Source organism: Octopus sinensis, linkage group LG3 (assembly GCF_006345805.1).
Source record: "Octopus sinensis linkage group LG3, ASM634580v1, whole genome shotgun sequence".
NCBI classification, from domain to species: Eukaryota; Metazoa; Mollusca; class Cephalopoda; order Octopoda; family Octopodidae; genus Octopus; species Octopus sinensis.
Window position 1 is genome coordinate 65,601,927 of NC_042999.1, and position 22,765 is coordinate 65,624,691.

Below are 22,765 nucleotides of genomic sequence, written 5' to 3' on the forward strand. Positions count from 1 at the left end.
TTGTGTACTGGGGCGATCTAATCGATTGCCCCTTCTCCAAAAATTTCGTGCCTTGTGCCGTCTGGAGCTGAAAAGTATATTTTTCACCTTTCTTATTACTTTTCTCTTCTTTTCACCTTTTATTTCTCACCATCTGGCTCTCTAAGTTCCTCTCTATCTGTCACTCTGTATGGCTATCGGTGTACCTATGCATCTATATTTAGAGTCTCTTTTTTATTCACCGAGTATCTTTTACCTTCCTGTTCTCTCTCCCTCTCTGTTCCACTTTCTTTCTCTATCTGTCTATTTAATTTCTCTCTCTCTCAGACACACACAAACCTAGAAACATACACAAACATAGACCGACATGTTTTAAGTATATTCTGTTTACGCCATTGACATGCTTCATAAAATTCTTTCCCTTTGCGGCTATAAACTAAAATTAATTAGAGTTTCCATACAGATTTCGATCATAAAAATTTGATCAAAATTTTGGCACATTATAAATTTCGATAAATTTTCAAGAAGTCTCTCAAAAACAATTATAAAACTAGGTATGTATTTACTCTGATATGGCTGTGTTGATTAAAAGTGTCCAACATCAGTTGCTTCCCTTTCTAATATAGGTGTAACATTTTAGCACTGGGCCAGCAATTTCTGGGGAAGAATTAAGTCGATTGCATCGATCCCATTCCTCAACTTTATCGATCCAGAAGGGTGAAAGTCAAAGTCGACATCGGATGAATCCGAACACAGGACCGTCGAAATGTCTGTCGCTAAGAATTTTATCTAGCATGCGAACGATTCTGCCTGGTTGCCGTTTTCTATATTCTCCAGTAAGAATGACAATGCATTTAGTTCTTTCGTAAACACTTCTCTCTTATTCCCATTTCAAACATCTTATGACATAGGTCTACAAATTTGACAGTACCATGGTCAAATTTCTGTAGGTAATATTGAAATTAGAATTCCTAGAATTCTTACATTCATTTATACTGTGCCTCTCACTAGATTAATTTAGTCGATCAAATCGGCAACAATAACGATTATTTTTAAAGCCTCGTGCTTATTTTGTCTTTTGGATTTTGCGAAACTGTAAAGCTACGGAGCTGCAGTTATGTAAACATAGGCAAACTGTGCGTTGAAGTGTCAGAGACAAACACAAACGTATCAGTCGCATTCGCATGCACGTAAGCAGCAAGCTTTCGCACAGTCGTCCTCTTTGAAGATGATTGAGAAGGCACTGATAGTCAGGCCATAATTGGAAATGAAACTTACCAGACATCCCTCCAATATGAAGTGACCATGAAACTGACCACGAAATCATATTTACGAAGCGAACTTCTTAATCGTCCTACCTATCTATACCTGTACAATGAAATGTGATATACTTTAAACCTTTCTGCCGAGTTCTTTTTTTTTTTTTTCTAAATATAAAATATCGGTTTCCCATATTTATAATAAATCTAAAATTGACTTCCTCCGAAATATTAGAACTATTTCACGTCACTTGTTTTTATATAGTGCAATTAGTTAAGTTTTAATTAGCCCATCGAACCACATGGTTCCGGTTTCAGTCCCACAGCGTGGCACAATGGGCAAGTGCCTTCTACTATGGCCTCGGTCCGACCAAAGCCTTGTGAGTGGATTTCGTCGAGGGAAACTGAAAGAAGCCCGTCGTATGTGTGTGTGTTTTTCTGTGTGTTTGTCCCCCCCAACATCGCTTGACAACCGATGCTGGTGTGTTTACGTCCCCGTGACTTAGCGGTTCGACAAAAGATATCGACAGAAAAAAGTACTTGCCTTTATTTCATGTCCTTTCATTTCTGGTTAGAGGAGATTGGCACAAACAGTTCTCTATATCATCATTAAATTTTGATATTCTTTATATGCATGCCTCAAGTTGCGCTACTACGACATAAATTTTTATAAGCTTCTTTACTGCGTATTTGCTTCTGTACAATAGTGTACAGTCTTCGAAACGATACCGGTATGCTTCAGTAGTTTTCTTCTCATCAACAAGATTCTCTGTTCGGCCCTTCTAAGTAACACCTTAGGCGAATTACCTTTTGCGTTTTGGTTTAGGTTGATTGATACAATGTTGGCGAGATTTACGTCACAGAAACTGCAAAAATCGAAATATGCATGAATATTCTTTTACTGGATTCAATAATTTGACTGCGGTCATGATGGAGCACCACGTTTTAGTCGAGCAAATCGACCCCAGGACTTATTATTTATAAGCCTAGTACTTATTCTATTGGTCTCTTTTCGCCGAACCGCTAAGTTACGGGAAGGTAAATACACCAGCATCGGATGCCAAGCGATGTTGGCGGGGGTGGGGAGAGGAAGACATACATAAATATATATAATACTTATATATTTATATATACTAAATATATAAGTTTTCTTTGTTATTTTGCACATTACTTAATCATCGTTATATGTTTTATCTTATATTTAATCTTTCTATAATATGTAATTTTTCTAAATGGCATAATTTAATTTTTCATTATTGAATTGATAAAAGGTGTTTTTTTTCTAATTATATATATATATATATATATATATACACACACACACACGATGGGATTCTTTCAGCTCCCGTCTACCAAATCTACTCACAAGGCTTCGGTCGGTCCGAGGCTATAGTAGAAGACACTTACCAAAGGTGCCACGCAGTGGAACTGAACCGGGAATCGTGTGGTTGGTAAACAAGCTACTTACCACACAGCCTCTCCTGTATACGCGTCTATACTTATGTGTGCGTGCGTGTTTCTTATACAGTTCTATGACGATAGAAGACGAAAGAATAAAGAAGAAATTTAATAAACCAGTTGTTTCGATTAAAAAGAAAATCAACATTGTTCCATCTGAGTTGCCAAACAGCTACAGCTTTTATTAAGCAACTGCATAATCAAATGCGTAAGGCTCTTGTGTATTCACCCGACATAGTTAATTTTCTGAGCTCATTAGAATTTGTTAATCAATCTCGTTTTTATAAGTTTGACGCCATCGATTATACAATAACCTTTGAAATAATTCGACTGTAGTAAGAATATAGTGGAGGCGCGTGGCTTAGTGGTTAGGGGGTAGGGTCCATGATCGTACAATTGTGGTTTAGATTCCTGGATTGGGTGACAGGTTGTGTTCTTGAGCAAAACATTTCATTTCACTTTGTTCCAGTCCATTCAGCTGGTAAAAATTGAGTAATCTTGCGATGGACTGGCGACCAGCCCAAGTGGGTAATTTATACACCATGGGAACCGGCCCTTATGAGTCGGCATCACTCGATAATTTAACAGCCGACCCCACCCACTTTTTTTTCTTCTTAAGCTTCAATATAACTTCTTGGAAGGAATTTCATCTCAGAACACGGAATGCAGGGTCTTATACAGCAACACATCTCATACAACAGCCCCAGAAAATCACCAAATACCCGTCGAAGATGAGTTCATGATTACTCATGTCCGAAAACATGAAGAGCGTGCTTTACCATGGCGTAATTGGGATTCATACACTGGAAGCCGGAATAAATACATCAAGGAATCGCATCCGATGGCCTAACTTCTGTGAGATTTAATAAGCAATTTAGTCAGTCTCAAAATTGCTTTAAATTCCATCTCTGCGTATCGCAAATAGGTCATATTGGAACAATAAGTATACAATTGACATTCTCTGGATTAATAACTTACAAATTACTGGGTCGAAGGCATTGCATATATATATATTGCACATATATATATATATGCGTGCAAGTGTCTGAGCACTCCACAATCACGCGTACCCTTAACGTAGTTCCCGGGAAGCTTCAGCATAAATGCGACAAGATTGTAACAAGACCTCGTCTTTGAAGCATAGATACAAGTCATTTTCCCCGAGCTGAGTGGACTGCAGCAACTTGAAATAAAGTGTCTTGCTCAAGAACACAACACGCCATCGGGATTCGGACTCATATCTTAACCACTAAGTAACACGCCTTCACACACACACACACACACACACACACATATTCAGTGAAGGTAAACTGTTCATACGATATTCGAAGAAAATATATATATAACTCTATTGTAGGGTATGACCAGGAAGGCTACGCTGCCTATCAGATATAATGCTGTATCTGTTGCGAAACTTTCAATATGATAGATATATGATAAGTTAATAAATTTCCCTTAATATCAAATAGTCAATGTTTCAGATATTGCAGATTATATCCTTTAGATTATACGTGAAGTTTTCGCTTGCCTTCATTTTACCATTGTATAGTACTGAATAAAAGCTGATACTACACATTCCCTAAATTTCTAAGCTTCAATAATTTGGATATAATCATTTCTATAATAGGAACAAGGTCTGAGATTTTTATGAGGCAAGGTCGGGTCGTTTAAATCGACGCCATTGTTCAACGAGTACTTATTTTATTCATCTCAAAATAACGAAAGGTAAAGTCACCTCAGCAAAATTTCCCACTCAAAATGTAAAAGCTGACGAATTGTGGCTAAGCATTTTCACTGGCGTGATAACTATCGTACCGGGTCGCCGCTATATATTTTGCATATAATTAATTTTTTATATACAGCCAGGCCTATTCCCCATTTTTTAGGAGGGAGTAGACACAACAAAACACATACAGTAATCATTCCATTCATTTCCCAGCTCAAAGAGGCGAGCCCCGTCCTATGCTCGGACCAAGGCATAGAATGCAAACCCCAATATCAGCAGCGGGGCCCGACAGTATATACCGGTTTACTTCCGCTGCATCAAAATTGGATATAATATTCTTTTCTACTCATGGCACAAGGCACCACATTTTGGGGGAGGGAATTAAATCGATTAGATCGACCCCTGTACGCGACTTATACTTAATTTATAAAGTATGAAAGGCAAAGCCGACCTCGGCGGAATTTGAACTCAGAACGTAAAGACAGACGAAATACTGCTAAGCATTTCGCCCGGCGTGCTAACGTTTCTTATTTCTTTACTGCCCACAAGGGGCTACACACAGAGGGGACAAACAAGGACAGACAAACGGATTAAGTCGATTATATCGACCCCGGTACGTAACTGGTACTTATCTAATCGCCCCCGAAAGGATGAAAGGCAAAGTCGACCATGGCGGAATTTGATTTCTGAACGTAACGGCAGACGAAATACCTATTTCTTTACTACCCACAAGAGCTAAACACAGAGAGGACAAACAAGGACAGACACACGGATTAAGTCAATTACATCGACCCTAGTGCATAACTGGTACTTATTTAATAGACCCCGAAATGATGAAAAGCAAAGTCGACGTCGGTGGAATTTGAACTCGGAACGTAGCGTCAGAAGATATACCGTTAAGCATTTCGCCCGGCGCGCTAACAATTCTGCCAGCTCGCCGCCTTGGATATAATATTGATGTAAAAGATGGCGAGCTGACAGAATCGTTAACAGGCCGGGCGAAATATTTAGCGGCATTTCGTCAGTCATTACGTTCTAATTTCGACTCTGCTTTCATCATAGAGAGGTCGATGAAATAAGTACCAGTTTCGCACTGGATTCGCTGTAATTGACTTGCCTCCTTCGACGCAAATTTCAACCCTCGTACCTATAGTAGAAAGGATATAATATTAGTTTCAAATTTCGGCACAAGGCCATCGATTTCGGGAGAGGGGAAAGGTCAATTGCATCGACCCCAGTACTGAACTGCTACTTATTTAATTGACCTCGGGAGGATGAAAGTGAACCTCGGCGGAATTTGAACTCAGAACACCAAAACGGAGGAAATGCTGCTAAGCATGTTTCTCAGTCTACTAAAGATTCTGCCAATTCACCGCCTTTTAGAAAGTGTATAATATTGATGTAAGAATGGGAGAAGACTGTTGTATTGGCGGAATATATGTGAGCGTCAGCCGAGGTGCCTTCTCATGTTTTTGTACATCTCTTTATATACGGTGTTTAAATCCTACCGATGTGTATTTTGCACAACGTTACCGCCCTTGTGCCGACTAAATAAATGATAAGGTAAGGAAAGATCGGGTCAGTGTAATCGATCTATTTTGGGTATGTGTTAGTGTTAGTAACAATTATAAATGGATTGGCTTCTGTTTTTTTTTTCTTTTGGAAGTGATCGATTTTGTTTCCAAATTTTTTCTACTGAGGTATATTTGCACGATAATTACGAAAATCATTTTTATCTTTTAAAAACAGACTAACCGTTTTTGAGGTTACGTAATTTTATTGATATTTAACTAGCTACTCTTATCACTACAAAAAAAAAAAATTAAAGACGTTGCTTCAACTAGACATGTGCTGTCCAGCACACGGGTGAACTTCTTTGAACAGTGCTATGATCAAAGATATTCCAACTATGGTGAACACGTTTATACTCTCTCTTTCTCTCTCTCCCTCTCTCTCGCACGAGCGCACATACAAACACGCACAAGTGCATACACACACACACACACACACACGTAAATTATCTTAAGTTTCCAGTTTCTGAAACATGGCTGGCTTTGATTTGAGATTTAACTTCTCATATATAGAGCCCTAACACACACTCACACACACACAAGTACACACTTGCCGAACAGTTTTTTTACGTCGAAAAGAAGGAACAACTATGATATGGTCTCTCTTAAAGAAATACACGTTATGGTTTAGGCAGCTAAAGGTTCCTTGCAAGTATTTACGTATTTTGTAGCTAAATCAACAGATACGATAAATACAAAAGCACAGTTGAAGAAGGAGAAGAAGAAGAAGGGAAACCAAGTCAAAAACTGATATTGAAACTGTATCATAAAAAAATATATTCAGTGTTTCTAGTTTATAAATGGTTGAAATAAAGTTAGTTTTCGGCCCATTCAAAACATAGGGTTGCTCAAATCTAGCTAACAACACAATCACCTTCAGAATAAACAAATATTTTCAAATTATGTATTCAATTAACTGGTCTAAATGAGAGAATATTTGTAGGATTTTTCAGACTGGAAGAAAGATAAATGGTTCGATTATCCTCAGGAAACTGGACAAATCTGACGAAAACGAAATGTCATTTATAGTTGTTAAGTCAGACAACAGTTAACCATTCACCAAATCATTTGCTCGAAGAGGGATTTGCTCAGTTTTCGCCTAAACAATCCCCCCCCCCAAAGGCTTGTCTTCTAATTGCGGAACAGAAGACCGTCTTCCATTGCACACACAACGTCAAACATCTGCCACTAATCCAAGTAATACCGACAATTTTTTTCATAAGCTATTGCCTTGTTCTTGATGAAGGTGTTTCTATTTCAATCTATGTATTCTTAATCACTGCTGTCCTACACTTTCTTAGTTGAAATCTACTCACATACAGCGTTGTGAATCATCTATTAACTTACAAAACCCCACCTTTTCTAGAAATAGTGTTATCATCGTGTCGGCAGAGATCCCTGTGGAATCATATACTTCAGAAACAAAAGTGGCAATTTCATATTGCTTCCCTGTGTGAAAAGCATCCCAGTAATAAGAATGTTTCGTTAAGCCGAACTACATTCCAGGATTAGGAACATGCTACCTCATTGCTATATCGCTTTAGAACTCGAACACTTCTTTCACATACACAAATATTAAGAACTCTTTAGATCGTTAAGAAATATTTTGTCCCACCTCTATACATTAATTCCATTGCTCTGCGGAAAATATACACGACGATGCACGTTAGTGTCAATGTCTAACTCATTATTGTTGTTCCATTTCAGATGTATAAAAGCCACAGAGACATTCAAGGTGTTATTGTTATGTAGCAGTAGATTACCTTCACGCTGCAAAAGTTTTCTCCAACAATGTGTAGTTTCTGCACAAATGACAGTCGTGAGTGTCATGTAAACCTGATGTTTAATATCGATCCTAATTTGAGACCATACTCCTTTCAAGGCGAACAATGCATTTTCGACATCTCTTTATCTTACGCTAATGAAATTTGACAGATCTTCTGACGATTTCAATGACGAGAGTTCAACATTTTTGATTATCCGAATTAATTATTAATTAACTTGTAACGGAAAAGACTGACTATTCCCCAGATAGGTACTCACTCGAAGTAACTTCTTGACATAATCATTATAATATTACGCGTGAATTAGTTGAAATTACAAAGTCTAGCCTCATATCCTTCTTCATTGAATAGTCTTTCGTTGCACGAAGGCTGTTACATGACACTAACCGAGCACAAGCATATCAAAAGTTAAGCTCATAATTTCCTAACATTTCCCAAGAAATATTGTCAGTATCAGGTAAAAAAAAAACCCCAAAAGAAGAACAGAAGCATGTCATTGATCTTATGTATGTATTTATAACTTAACCTTATGTACTTTCTAAAATATCTGACGAAACCTAGACAAACACCCAAGTACCTCAATTTCTTCGGCTAATTAATTCACTCTACTGGAGGGATAAAGGTAGAAGGAGGTATTTTTGCCTCTTGGCTAAAACAGCTGTAAGATATTTTCCCAATTTCGCTTCCTGTATGTTATATATTTTAATAATTACTGACATCTTTATATATTATATATGTAAAGCATAATATGTTATACATGTATGTATATTGTTGTAAGTGTCATTTCAGTAAATAAATAAATAAGCAATGTCTAAAAGTTGATGAATACCGCCTATTGATCCCCTCCATTTTCTTTATATATATATATATATATATATATATATATATATATATATATGAGAGAGAGAATTCCATATGTATACATCCAGTATGTTCTTTAGAGCCAAATGCTTCAATGAATTTCAAATTAAAATCTGATCCTTTAACCCGGATAGATTCGAAGTAATAAGAGTGCTATTAGCAAATTCCAAATGAGGAGGTGGGAGATAATAAGATAGATAAACACAGCTTAAAACTTGCAAAAGTGTGAATATATGTACCAAGCCAAGGTCTGTTTATTTACTATGTCTCTCTATTACTGCCCTCTGTATGTAATCTCGCTATATATAAAACTGAGAATGTCTGTCTGTCTGTCTCCCTAAAACTTGAGAACTACACAACCAATTTCATTAAAATTTTACACATGTCTTACTTAGGGTCCGGGGAGTGTCATCGGCAAAAAAAATTTAACTTTTTGTCTAGGGCGAGCCCACAGCAATATCATATCTTCTCCACTACGATTCCCTAAAACTTGAGAACTACACAACCAATTTCATTCAAATTTTACACATGCCTTACTTAGGATCCATGTAGTTTCATGGGCAAAAAAAATGTTCAACTTCTTGCCTAGAGCGAGCCCATAGCAATATCATATCTTCTCCACTATTTCAGTATTATGTGTTAAAAGTGAAAAAAAACATTTCTCTATTTTATGTCCGATACTTTCACTTTAACAATAAAAATAATAATAACAATTGAATTATATGTAGTAAGTAATAATTAAAATCAAACTAAAGTATAATATAATCGTAACATAACAAAAGTAAAAATAGCAATTGGTATAAAATTGCATCAATGACTTGAACTTGAATAAGTTGTTTCACATGAATGGGAATAAATTAAAAATAAAATTAGTGTGCAGAAATGGAATAGTCCAGATGGATAATAAAAAATTAAATTAAAGAAAATACTATTGTCTATAAAGTATACAATGTAGAGGAAAAAGATTTGAATACCTGGAGGAAAGCAGCATCGAAAAGTGTCTTGGTGCGACTATGAAAGATATCTAACGAGAGGCGGTAAATTCGCCACAATAGAAGCAAGGTTCGAGTCAAAGGAGCATGCAAGGGAGTACTCGAATCGAACTTGCAAAGTGGAAATATCTTATTTTTACCTTTATATCTGGGACGTAGGACGTCCCGGATAAAAATTAAAAATGCCACCCCCCAATAGCAGTAGAGGTAGGCTGGATTGTAGCCACACTTCTATACAAGAGGGAGGACAAGATAAAATTGATCGAAATTGCAAGAGACGGGCTCACAATTCCAGTCTGTTACATATTTTGAATATTGTTATTACTAGCGATATCAAGATATAACTTTGTATTTTATGTGTAGATGTATATATTTATATAGATGTACATGTAATATGTACACATATATACATGCACTAGCACTATGACCCGGCAACGACGGGTAATAATGCTAGAATATATATATATATATATATATATATATATATATATATATATATTTCATATTCACTCGATTGGCCATGGTGGACCGCTGAAATCTACAAGTTATTTTTTCAATCTTTCTCTGTTTATTTTCTCTTATTTCTTTCTGGTGGAGATGAGAGTAGGGTCGAAACGTAAATGACTTCTTCATTTTCCGGAGCATCAAACTTATACACTTGGTTGTTGTTCATAAACCTGTCTTCGTCTTTTGTTTTTTTACAGATTTTAACTACATATGTGTGTGTGTGTGTAACTCTATTCCATCGGTCACGAATGACAGTGAGTGCACCTAAGAGTTTCCCCTCCGCGGTACAAGTCTGGATGGGAACGCACAATCTAGGTTTGTTTTCATGGAAAACCAGCAGTCGCCCTCCCCTCTCCACGCAAGCGATATTATCCAAGGGAAAGGAAAAGGGGCCGATACAGCTTGGCACCTGTGATGTCGCAACTCATTTCTACAGGTGAGTGAACTGGAGCAACGTGAAATAATGTGTCTTGCTCAAGAGCACAACACGCAGCCAGGTCCGGGAATCGAACTCACAAACTCACGATCCTAAGACCGACTCTGTAACCACTAAGGCATGCGCCTTCACGTGTGTTTTTGTGGGGGTTGTATACATACATACATGCATACACACATACATATATAAGAACACCATTTAGGTGCATAAATGATATCAGCATTTGGCAAACTTCGTTGATTTTACACTTTGGAAAATAACTCCTACTCAAAATTTCTACATGATAATTGTTATTACCTGTCCCTTATTACTAAAAAAATGACCATAAAATCATAGGCATAGCGTTCATTCAAATATAATTTGAATGTCGATTTTTATATCTTCCGCATATCAAAATGTCGAATTGGGAACATGGTTAAAATTTAAATACATATGGCAAATAGTATTCCTCGATTTGGAAACGAATTCTTCAAAAGTATTTTGTTGCTGATGAACAGAGACACACACCCAGAGAATAAAGGAATGGTAGATGAATAGCTCTTTGTTTATCAACACGCCATGTACGACTACAACGTTAGAAAACAGAGTGATTGCATCCCAGATAAGTAAATTAGACAATCATCAAATATCAATCATTATATTAGGTCTGAATTTGTTGGATACAGTTACAGGAAACAGCTAGCAATTAGCTGAAGCGTCCAGGAATAAAGATCTGGGTAATATACGTCGATGTGACAACTGATTTGAACCCTGTGAAATTAACACTGGAGATTTGATGCACAACACAAACACGAGGTACGTCGGAAAATATTCCAAGACAATCTTCAGTTGTAGAATGAGACCCTGGCTAAAATATGCAATGCAGTCTTCAGAAAATTAACAATGAAGATGAAAATATATATTCCAGTAACATAGCAGGTATACTCACTCATGTTATGAATGATTACAGGTAACATGCATAGATATAAACATGTTTTCCACACACACACACATATATATATATATATTTGATTTGATTTGAAAACCCCACTAGAATGGGAGAAAGCGCTAATAATCTGAATGATATGATATATATATGTAAAAAATGTAATATATAAATAAATATCTATAAATATGAACCATCCGATCTTCTGATTACCTCATTTCTTCTAATATATATATATATATATATATATATATAAGGCATTCATACATAAAAATGCTTGCTGATTCCAATATATTATATATACTTTAAGACAACGAAAACTGAATTGCATCTGCCAATACAAACTATATGGAAGGACAGACAAACGTTTTAAGTCGATTATATCGACCCCAGTGCGTAACTGGTACTTAATTTATCGACCCCCTAAAGGATGAAAGGCAAAGTTGACCTCGGCGGTATTTGAACTCAGAACGTAACGGCTACGCTTTTCGCTCGGCATGCTAACGTTTCTGCCAGCTCGCCGCCTTCAGTAAATGAATATAGCATGCATATAAATGCTGATATGTACACATACGTACATAGTACAATAAATGAATAAAGTAGCATACATATATATGCATACATGTACACATACATGCATACATACATAAAGCACAAATAAACACTATATATACATGCCTTCAAGCAAGGCAAGAGTACGACAGACAAAGAAATCACGTGCTATACATGATATCATTTGCACAGCACATATCACATATATTAAATGAGTAAGATTAAGGACAAAGTAAACACCTATGCCAGACTAATAGAAACTATGCAGTTAGTCTAATCAAAATTCAGCTTTATATTTTACCTTTGATGCTTAATCATTGCTGTAACATCAACCTGTGGATGCTGGAATGTACAAAGCTAGAAGGGGCATTGCTTCTAAAGAGATTGCATCTATAAGCCATCGATGGTATGCTGAAAATATGTGAAATGTTCATTCCAGAAGCTTAGAATATATTGGAAAGTCATACATACTTGTAGACATACAACATTATGTTTGTACAAACAGAAATCTGTGCTTGCATGCAAACATACATACACACGCACACATACATACATATATTTACATACTGGCATACATGACCATAGCGTTGATGGTATCAAAGTGGCATGGAAAAAGATTAGTTTCAACGGTGGATGTTGTCTCTTTCTCTACTTGTGAGAAGTTATAGAAAGAAGAACGAGGGAATACATATATATACATATATATATATATATATATATATATATATATATATATATATATATATTGGTAGATAGATAGAAAAGTATGATTAAAACAAAGATAAATCAATAGTTTATCTCTCTCTTCCTCTTTCTCTCTCTCTCTCTCTCTCTCTCTCTCTCTCTCTCTCTCTATATATATATATATATATATATATATATATATATATATATATATATATAATTATTGTACATATATATTCATATATATTGTATATATATAATAATATGTATACATTGTATATATATTCATATGATATATGTATATTATATATATATATATATATATATTTATGAATATATAGATAGAAGTATATAAATACACACACACACACACAAATATATGTCTGTTTTATAATATCCATTATAATTCAATTTTAAGGACTTTTTTTATACTCCATAAAATTTCCGTTACTACAAACTAGGGATTATCTTCAGAAAATAGCATTTCCCAAAGAATTATATGGAAATATAATAAGAAGATTTATTTGTATATTCCTATATAAAATTTGATGTTATTTCTTTTGACATGAAACATTGTAGAAACTAAATTCCATTCCATATGTATTTCTGCGTGCTATTTTCTTGGGAAGTTCTTCAACCATCCATTTTTAAGGTAGAGCTAGTCCATTATAGATTTAACTCTCCCATTGTTGTATAAATAATCATAGTTTGCACGAGGAAAGAAAAACGATTTCTTAAATATATATTGCGTTACTATGGTACCTGCAAATCTTAGCCTTTTACCAGAATCGTGTAAGTGCAGTTGAAAGATAAACATGCGTTCCAGAAAATTAAGATTTACAACCGAACCATAGCCAATATTTTCTCAAAGAAACTACACATTTTAAGGAAACAGGTTGTCAGCATATTTCGTATGTGTCATGCATTATTTATATTATATTGTTATCATACGTGCTCTATTTGAAGAGTTTCTTTTGAAAAAAGTCTTCTCTGAAACCATGACAACTGGAGGGAAATTGTCCGGGAATTATCATTTATAGAAAATTATGGTTTCCGCATGGATTATTAGCTTTCATTTCGCATAAAACTCACTGAATTATACAGCTGCCCAGCAAAAGTATGTCCTTCCTTATAAACTTTGCTTCTCTTTGATACAATGTTAAGCTAGCAGCAGAGCTATTAGTAAATATTTAATACAGTTTCGTTTGAAATTAAACGCTCTTTGCCTACTTAGCTTAACATTATCATGTAAACTTTGAATGAATAAATACGTGTGTATATATATATATAATATCTGTAGTTTCGGCTCAGAGCTGCGGTCATGCTGATGCACCGCCGTTTTGCTACACTGTTAATACTAACAGCCTCCTCCAATATGTGGCACTTGGTAAAGAATGGAGATTGATAGGGCTACCCTCATTTGCACCTCTTACCGTGATGTAGGTTCATCTGGGATTCTCGACATGAAGTCCAGCATTGAATTAAAAATTCCTACATCTACTTTGTGCAGGTTCCTCAGGCTCTTTGGGGGAATATCAAAAAGCTGTGGGCGCCTGAAACCCTGGCTGTCGAAGTAACTGGTCCTGAAGTGCGATGGCCTTGCTGGTATCTTTGGCACTATGCACTGCCGTCCCGTTCTAGCATTGTTGTAGCTTTCAATGCCAAATTTTGGCACAATTTCTTCAAGGATCTTCCAGATGTATATTACTGTATACCTCTCCCGCCTACTCTCCAGGGAGTAGAGTCTTAGCTGTTTCAACCTTTCCTAGTAGCTCAGCAGTTGCAAAGGGACGATCTTCTTTGTGAATCTTCTCTCGATTGCTTCAAGTTCCGCTGTTAATTTCACACTGATGGGTGACCATAGCTGTGAGGAGTAATCCAGGAAGCTGAGGGTGAATGTCCTCCAGAGGACCATCATGGTTTCCTTATCTCTAGTTCTGAATAGTATCAGGATCTATCCAGCCAGTCGTCTACACTTTGTCGCCATCCTGGTAATGTGCACTTGGAAAGAGGTATCATCACTCATGTCGATACCCAGGTCCCTCACCGATTTAGGCTCTGGGATTGAAATTTCCTGTGGATCAGTGTACCCTGTAATTTTCACATTCAGTTTTGGACTCTGGTAGGGCAGAGCTTGGAATTTCTCAGCATTATACTGCATATTATTATCCTCAGCCCATCTGTTAATTGAGTCCAACTCCTGCTGCAGATAAGCAATATCGCTGGGGTTCTGTATTTTCTGCGAGACTTTCATATCGTCTGCATAGCTTGCCAGAGTGGCTATCCGGGTTCTTGAGGACATATGTGAGAGGGCCACTATAAAAAGCAGTGGTCCTAAGACTACCTTGTGGAACACAGCTCACTATTTGTGTTTCCATAGATGTGGCTCCATTAGCCACTACTGCCTGACTTCTATATTTCAGAAAGTCATGTAATCACTCTCCAAGTTTTCCAGATATGCCGAGATCATGCAGTTTGTGGCATATCCTGTACATAACTCCATGTCCCCCTACATGGCCTTGCTTTTTGCTTTTTGAGCCAAAAAAATTAACTAACTAACATATCATACAATAATCCACCTGTCAAAAGCTTTTGCAAAATCTAGGTATATTACGTCCACATTTGAGTTGTTGAGTAACTGCCTCAACACCCAGTCATAATGTTGTAAGAGCTAGGTCAGGCAGCTCCAACATGGTCGAAAACCATGCTAGATATCACTCAGCAACTTATTTTCTTCAAGAAATGCGATTAGTTTCCCTCTGACTATCCGTTCCATGACTTGCTGATGCGTGAAGTCAGAGAGATAGGCCTATAGGTTTTGGCATCTGCTCTGCTTCACCCTTTATGGATTGGGCATATATATATATAACAGTGCATATATATGAATACATACACTTATTAGCATTCCGCTAATACATCTGTTGACTACACCATCCCTCTTCGTCTTTTTTTTGTGAATTCTCCCTATATATATATATATATAAACAAAATAACTCGTTATAAAATCTCAAGACGGTAGAAAGTAGTATCTTATACTAAACAGTAAAGCAAGTAGCTACATCAAATTGGCAGATGAATCTTACTACTAGTTTAACCACAGGTGGATTCTTCGCCAGCTTGTTTTCGGTGCAAGCTCTGCACCTTTTATATACAATATATCACTAGCAGAGCGAACCCCTACTACACCCAATAGCTGACAGGTTCGCGGGACCGGCTAATTTCCAGCTATTTGACTCCTATCAGCCACCAGGAGTTAAACTAGCAGTTACATTCATCTTTCACTTTGATGTGGCTACTCGCTTTACTGTTTATATATATATTTATTAAAGTCCCTTTAATAAATACAATGGTCGACAAATCCTATAGGTGCATGCACTGGCAAAAACACACCTTTCACTCATATGAATAATGATTAATATAGATAACCTCTTTGAATTTTAATAATATGGTCCCATTTATATATCACCCCATAGTCAATTTTTATACTCTTAAAGGACTACTACCCAATCTTTTGAAGTATGTCTTACCTTTGTCTCTCTACCTCGCCCTCCTCTCTCTCCCTCTCTCTATCGTAAGCACAATCAAACACAGACACAAACCTGTCACTTCACCACTGTCTGTTTTTGGCATCTACCCAACCACACACACAATCACGCACACACATACACACACACATAGACATTAATGCAGTTATATACATACACACACATAGGCACTCATTCAGAAAAGAAAACAACAAAATCACCATTCATATGACCTGCACCCTATCACCTTCCTACTCTTAGGCTTCTCTCCTCCAACCTTGTTTGAACCCTTGAACCTTCTAGAATCTTCTACATTCAACCATTTTTGACGTCACTGCTTATAACGGATTTTTTAAAGAAATACTCATTATCGCTATGGGCTCCGTGTGGGTAGTCATCTAAAAGTTTTTGTGCATCTTGATGCTGACATAAGTTCCTTGTTTTTCGTCATGAGAAGGCGGCATAATGCACCCCTTATTCCTTCGAAATTAGGAATATGCAGCCTTCGAAACATATGTCGAAAATAAAGGAATTTTGTTAATTCGTCGTTCAACTCCATTTATTTGTATATAAAAAAACACAAATTTCCACACGAAAGCACGTGATCTCTGCTCTAGGCATGTAACTTCAACCGTGTTTTTCTGACGTGAATTTGCTATCCAGGTATCGGTTAACCGAATTATCCATAAGATAATTCATTCAACTACTTATATATATATATATATATATATATATATATATATATCTGTGTGTGTGTGTGTGTGTGTGTGCCAGAAATATGCTTGTAGAGTTTATATAAATTAGTAAATAGATGTAAGCGATTTTCAATTCTCTTTTCTTTTCACATATAGAAACTTGTGCTAGTGAAAGTTTAAGATATCGAAAGAATGAATGATTTATATAGGTAGACATGAAAAAATTTCAAAAACACAAAAACAAATGAATAACAAATATGAGCAAAAAATATCTATAAAAATATGCAAGATATTAAGACGAGAACTTTCGTAAGGTGGCAGAATCGTTATCACGGTGGATAACATTCTTTGCTTTGTCTCATCTGATTTTGGTTTCTGAGTTCAAATTTCGTTCAGTTTTACTTTCTGAGTTAAAATTCTCTCCGGTTTTAAAATTCTGTCCTGTTTTACTTTCTGAGTTCAAATGGTTGATTTTGCTTTTCGTCCTTTCGTAGGCGATAAACTAGGCACTTGTTGAGCTCTATAATAGACTGGTGGGGAACGAAAATTTCATATTTGCTGAGTGAATACACGAAAAGTGTTAGTTAAATGAATTCCTAGTCACGTTGAAGTAAAAACAAATGATCTACAACTTGAAGAACAACTATCAATACGATGAACACATTTTTTTTATTCCCTCGTAAAATATAAAATTCCATAGTCTTTTAACTAGCCTTCTAACAGCATATTAATCGTCGTTTCCTATAATCGTCTTAGAAAAATTTACATATTTCTTTATATAATCCACTAACTCAAAATTCTCTTCATATAACAGAAACATTGAGATCCTATCTTCTTTTTCTCGTAAGCCAACTCATATCAAGTCCTTTGTACTTCAGCTTTAGTTTGTTTACGTTTAATACTGAGATGTGAAAGGCGTTTTATATATCTGTGTGTCCTCTTAATTCAACATAGCAAATAAAGTAATTACAATCGTTGCAATTTTTGGTACTCCTCACATCATATAAGAAATTACTATGTAATTTTTTTGTGTTTGATATTGCTTTATTGTTGGATTTCGGTTTATTTTTTTCGCCTAGAGCTTGCTATATATTGTTAATTAGTTCATTATCATACTGTCAGTGATTAACTCAAAATATGTGAAATAATGCAGCTGATTTTTGTAAGCCAGTTTATATCTAATATTTATACATACAAACACACGCATGCACATACACGCATAACAAAGGCGATTTTTTTCAAACACACAATATATATGAATATACCTATAATGATCCTCAGATTCATAACAATGTTTACCTATAAAATTTATTAATCTTCCACATTTATTTTTCCGTCTAAGCTCCTACTTGTAAATCACACGTACACACTCACACATGCACGTACACAAGCAAACAAATACACATATTTGCTAGTGAGTGAATGTAGGTATGTACATATATCTATAGATAGATTGATTGATAGCCAGGTATATAGATTGATATACACATATTTATCTGTATAACATAAATATTACTCTGGGTCTGCTACCGACATCTTCACCAACCAAGAACATTCTCATCAATACCACACCAATTACTATTATATCCCTCCCACGTTTCACACATTATCCCCAGTACTGATCACGAACCTAGCCGCCAGCACTATATCTACGCTCTCCAATCGGTTTCTATATCTTTCCACCGAGATTTGTAGCCATCTTCCTACTCTTCCTTTTATATATATGAAAGTAGAACAGAAGCGTCTGCCTTACACAAAAAAAAAAATGATATAAATGCATTGACACAACGCATTCCTTTTTCCATAAATTCAATGCTTAAAAACTAATACCTGTTAACACTCAGCAACAATATTTGGACTTACAGGAATATACGAATGTGCGTGCATATCTGCACGTGCGAGTATATCTGTATGTATATCTGTGTGAGTGTGTGTGTATGCTTGTGCATGTGTGTGTAAGTGTGTGCGTTTGAGTTGCAGCAGGAACTGCGACAAAGATCACGTATAGGAATGTGCAACAAAAAATTTGACATCAAATGGTGAATAGTACAGTGAAGATAACAGTCAGCATACATGCTGACAAGCTGCAACGAATCTTCCACGATAATATATATATATACAATAATCCCTCGACTACCGCACGTGTTACGTTCCAAAACTCCACGCGATTGGTGAAAATCTGCTATACGGGCAAATTATATATATATATATAAACACACACATCTTGAGCACAACGAGCCAAAACTGCAAAGATAATCTGGAACTCGACTGACGAAAGAAAACTCCGAATGGCCCGTCCTTGTTTTTTTATGTCCCTTTTTGTATCATCCAACTGTCTGGATGTATTGCGTTCTTGTCCCATTCTTTTTATTCTTATTTATATACATATAGCGACGTAGGTACACTTTGGTCTCTCATATGTAAGTACACACACACACACATATATATATATAAGACGCAAAGTAGCTACTTCTAAGATCTCTAAACGGGATATATTAATAGTGACAATACTAGACAGTAACGTTTTTTGCCACTATAACGTGACACTGGAAGCCTGTCTCCTAGAAATGGCAGTCAATCATCCTTACTCACAATATATAAACAGAGAAGCGGTGGAGAGCCGCTGGTTTCGTAAGGATCAAAGTAGCTAGTTCTAAAATCTCTGCCACCTTTCTGTCTATATATTGTGAGTAGGGACAATTAACTGCCATCTCTAGCAGGCAGGTGTCTCGTACTGGTGAAGGGTAAAGACGCAGAAAACATGGTCTACTGGTCGTGCCAAGCTGGAGGGAAGTGATTCGCTCCCCTACTCATAATATATCGTACAGAGGTTGTGTGGCATTAACCAGTCGGAAAATACGCTTTCCTGGGCTTAAAATGTAGTAACATAGTTCTTTATAGAACAGCCATGTTATAGTGGCAAACAAACGTTACCGTCTAGTGTTGTTACTACTTATATCTCGTTTAGAGATGGTGTTTTCGGAACTGACTTTCTTGTCTGCTATATATACATATATAATAACACACACACACCTTGAAAGGGTTTCAGTCAAACAAATCGACCTTAGGCCTTATCTTATTTTTTTTAAAGGCTGGTACTTGTTCTATCGATCTCTTGCCGAACCGCTCATTTACGACGTAAACACACGAATATCGATTGCGAAGCGGTGATAGTGAACATAGACACAAAGAAACACGCACGTAGACATACACAAGCGCACACACACATATATATACATATACGACTGGTCTCTTCCAGTCTTCCTCTACCAAACTCGCTCTTATAGTGAGACTGAACCCAGAGCCATGGGGTTGGAAAGCAAGCTTCTTACCACACAGCCACAGACATATATTTGTGTGAGTACACAATTATCTCAAGGTTATCCTATTGGGACAGACATATGAGTGCCAGCGTTCCAGATATGGTCACATAGTATTTACTCTTTAATTATGTCACTAGTTTCATTTCGAGAACTGCAGCAATGCTGCGGCGGCACTCGTAGTTTATCGATCCATAGAAGCATTAAACATTTTGACCGTGGGTTTAATTTTTACCTCTTCTCTTCGAAAGTTGTGAGTGAGATTTAAAGAGCAATTTGTTTTATATTTTTAACTGGTCGATTGACCTTATTGATGCACTCCAGATCGTCAGATATATACAAGTGTACGTGCTTGCTTACAAATTCATCTGGACATACGTATCTATTTACGTTTTTATACAGTATACTCACACACACACACAAAAAGGCACACCGATATATATATATAATATATATATATATATATATAAATAAACGTATGTATGTATATATAAATAAACGTATGTATGTATATATATTATATATATATATATATATATAAATAAACATATGTATATATATATATATATATATATAACGTATGTATGTATATATATATATATATATAAAAACGTATGTATGTATATATATATAAACGTATGTATGTATATATATATATATATATATATATAAACGTATGTATATTATATATATATATATATAAACGTATGTATATATATATATATAAAAACGTATGTATGTGTATATATATTTTCATAACACCTGTTGTTTTAATTTGTGAGATTTTGTTTATTTCAGTAGATTATAATCAAAGGCATTGAAGACTTATTCGTAGTGTATCATATGATAATCCCTTTCATCTCCGTTTTTATTATTATTTTTCGTAAAACAGTGGGGATTTGAATTGGACGAAATTATGCCGCTCCTTCCAACACGCCGTGGGAAAACAGTGTTTACCCTCTTTGGCTCACTAGAACACATTTCAAACTTTTTAAGTATTTCCTTTGATTTCAGTTTTATGGCTGCGTCTCGCGTACATTTCGCATAATTCTTCTTCATGAGAAGGAAAGTATATGGTTGGTGTAGCAGCCCTAGTGTCTAACACTGACAGGTGGAAAGTAAACGTTGTCACCAGAAGTGTTAAGCTGTCTGTAACCTTGATGCTTTTGTTCTCTAGATAAATAAATAAATAATATATCAGCCTTCTATCGCCACTTCAAAAGCAATCAGCATTACTCACATCAACTATTTAGAGTAACATTTGTAATTCATAGAATTTTGTATCATTTACTTCAACTCACTCTGAAAACATTTTTATTCATTATTTATAACCATAGAGATACCTTTATTGGGCAGAACCATAAATCTAATTTAAAGAATTTTGTCTCTTGCTTATCTGACACTATACAGATTTTTTATATCTTCAATGAAAATTTATCTTCCATGATAGAAATATGTTGGCTATGATAAAAGGAAATAGGGAATTCCGAAGAATATTTTGCGAATTCGATATAGCTTTGATAATTTCCCAAGACCGAGAGGAATCGGATAAGTTTGAATAAATGCCTCTTTGATGGGAATTATTTAAAAGAAAGAACCGATTATATCCGCCGAACAACTATCCACAAAAGGTATAGAAACGTGTTTGATTTGAATCTATCGATCTGGAAGACGAAAGCAACAAAGGGAATATATTTAGTGATACAGTCAGCCATGTGTCAATGGCGCTAAACTAGTCAATTTATATTTTAGAGTAAGATTTGATCTTGGTACTGTAGACGAGCAAAAGTACTTGACACTTTGTAGTGCTGAAGTATTTCTCTGCATATGTTTTCAGCAGAGATTTTCAACGTTGATTATGAAAACAGAAGGCCATTCAACATGATTAATGATGACGTACAGTAATTACCTCCCACGTTGGGTCTCGGAGAGCAAGATATTCTTATAGTTCTAAAATGAAAGATAGAAAATAGGCTTTATATATAGCAATTTTGTAGCTTCTGCTTTTGTAATTTAGTCGCACTTTTGTTTTACGAATCATATCAATGAGTTCAAGGATACAAATTAAAAAATTGATAGAGCGCTTGATAAAATGCTTCGTGTGTCCCAATACACCACGCTTTGCTTTCAAATCCCTCCAATGCCGATTTGCTTTCAGCATTTTGGGGACAATAAAAAGCGCAGGTATTGCCTTGGGGTTAAGAATTTCGCTCAACAACCGTATGGTTTGTGATTCAGTCCAGTTCTGCAAAACATTGGGCTAGTGTTTTCTACTATACATTCGGGGTAACTAACGCCTCTTTAGTGGATACTGTTTAATGTTTAAGACTGCAGACATTAAGCAAATTTTTACTTTCATAATTTACGTGAACTTATATTGAAACAAGAGTTGCTACAGAAACAATTCTAACTGGTCAATTAAAAATGTGAATACATCTTTCTCTATCTTCTTATGAGGATTATATTTATCTATCTGTCTGCCTTTCTTTCTA

At 35.8% G+C, this 22,765-nt stretch overlaps 1 long non-coding RNA gene across 1 annotated transcript in view; it reads right to left on the reverse strand.

Moving 5' to 3' along the window:
* Positions 1-14,334, reverse strand: part of LOC118762742 — a 19,011-nt gene extending 4,677 nt beyond the window's left edge. Inside the window, exons 1-2 of the long non-coding RNA XR_004998493.1 lie at positions 14,236-14,334; positions 6,516-6,520 (exon numbers count right to left, since the gene is read on the reverse strand). This is a non-coding gene — a long non-coding RNA (uncharacterized LOC118762742). The remainder of the gene's footprint in view (positions 1-6,515; positions 6,521-14,235) is intronic.
* Positions 14,335-22,765: the final 8,431 nt, after the last annotated feature.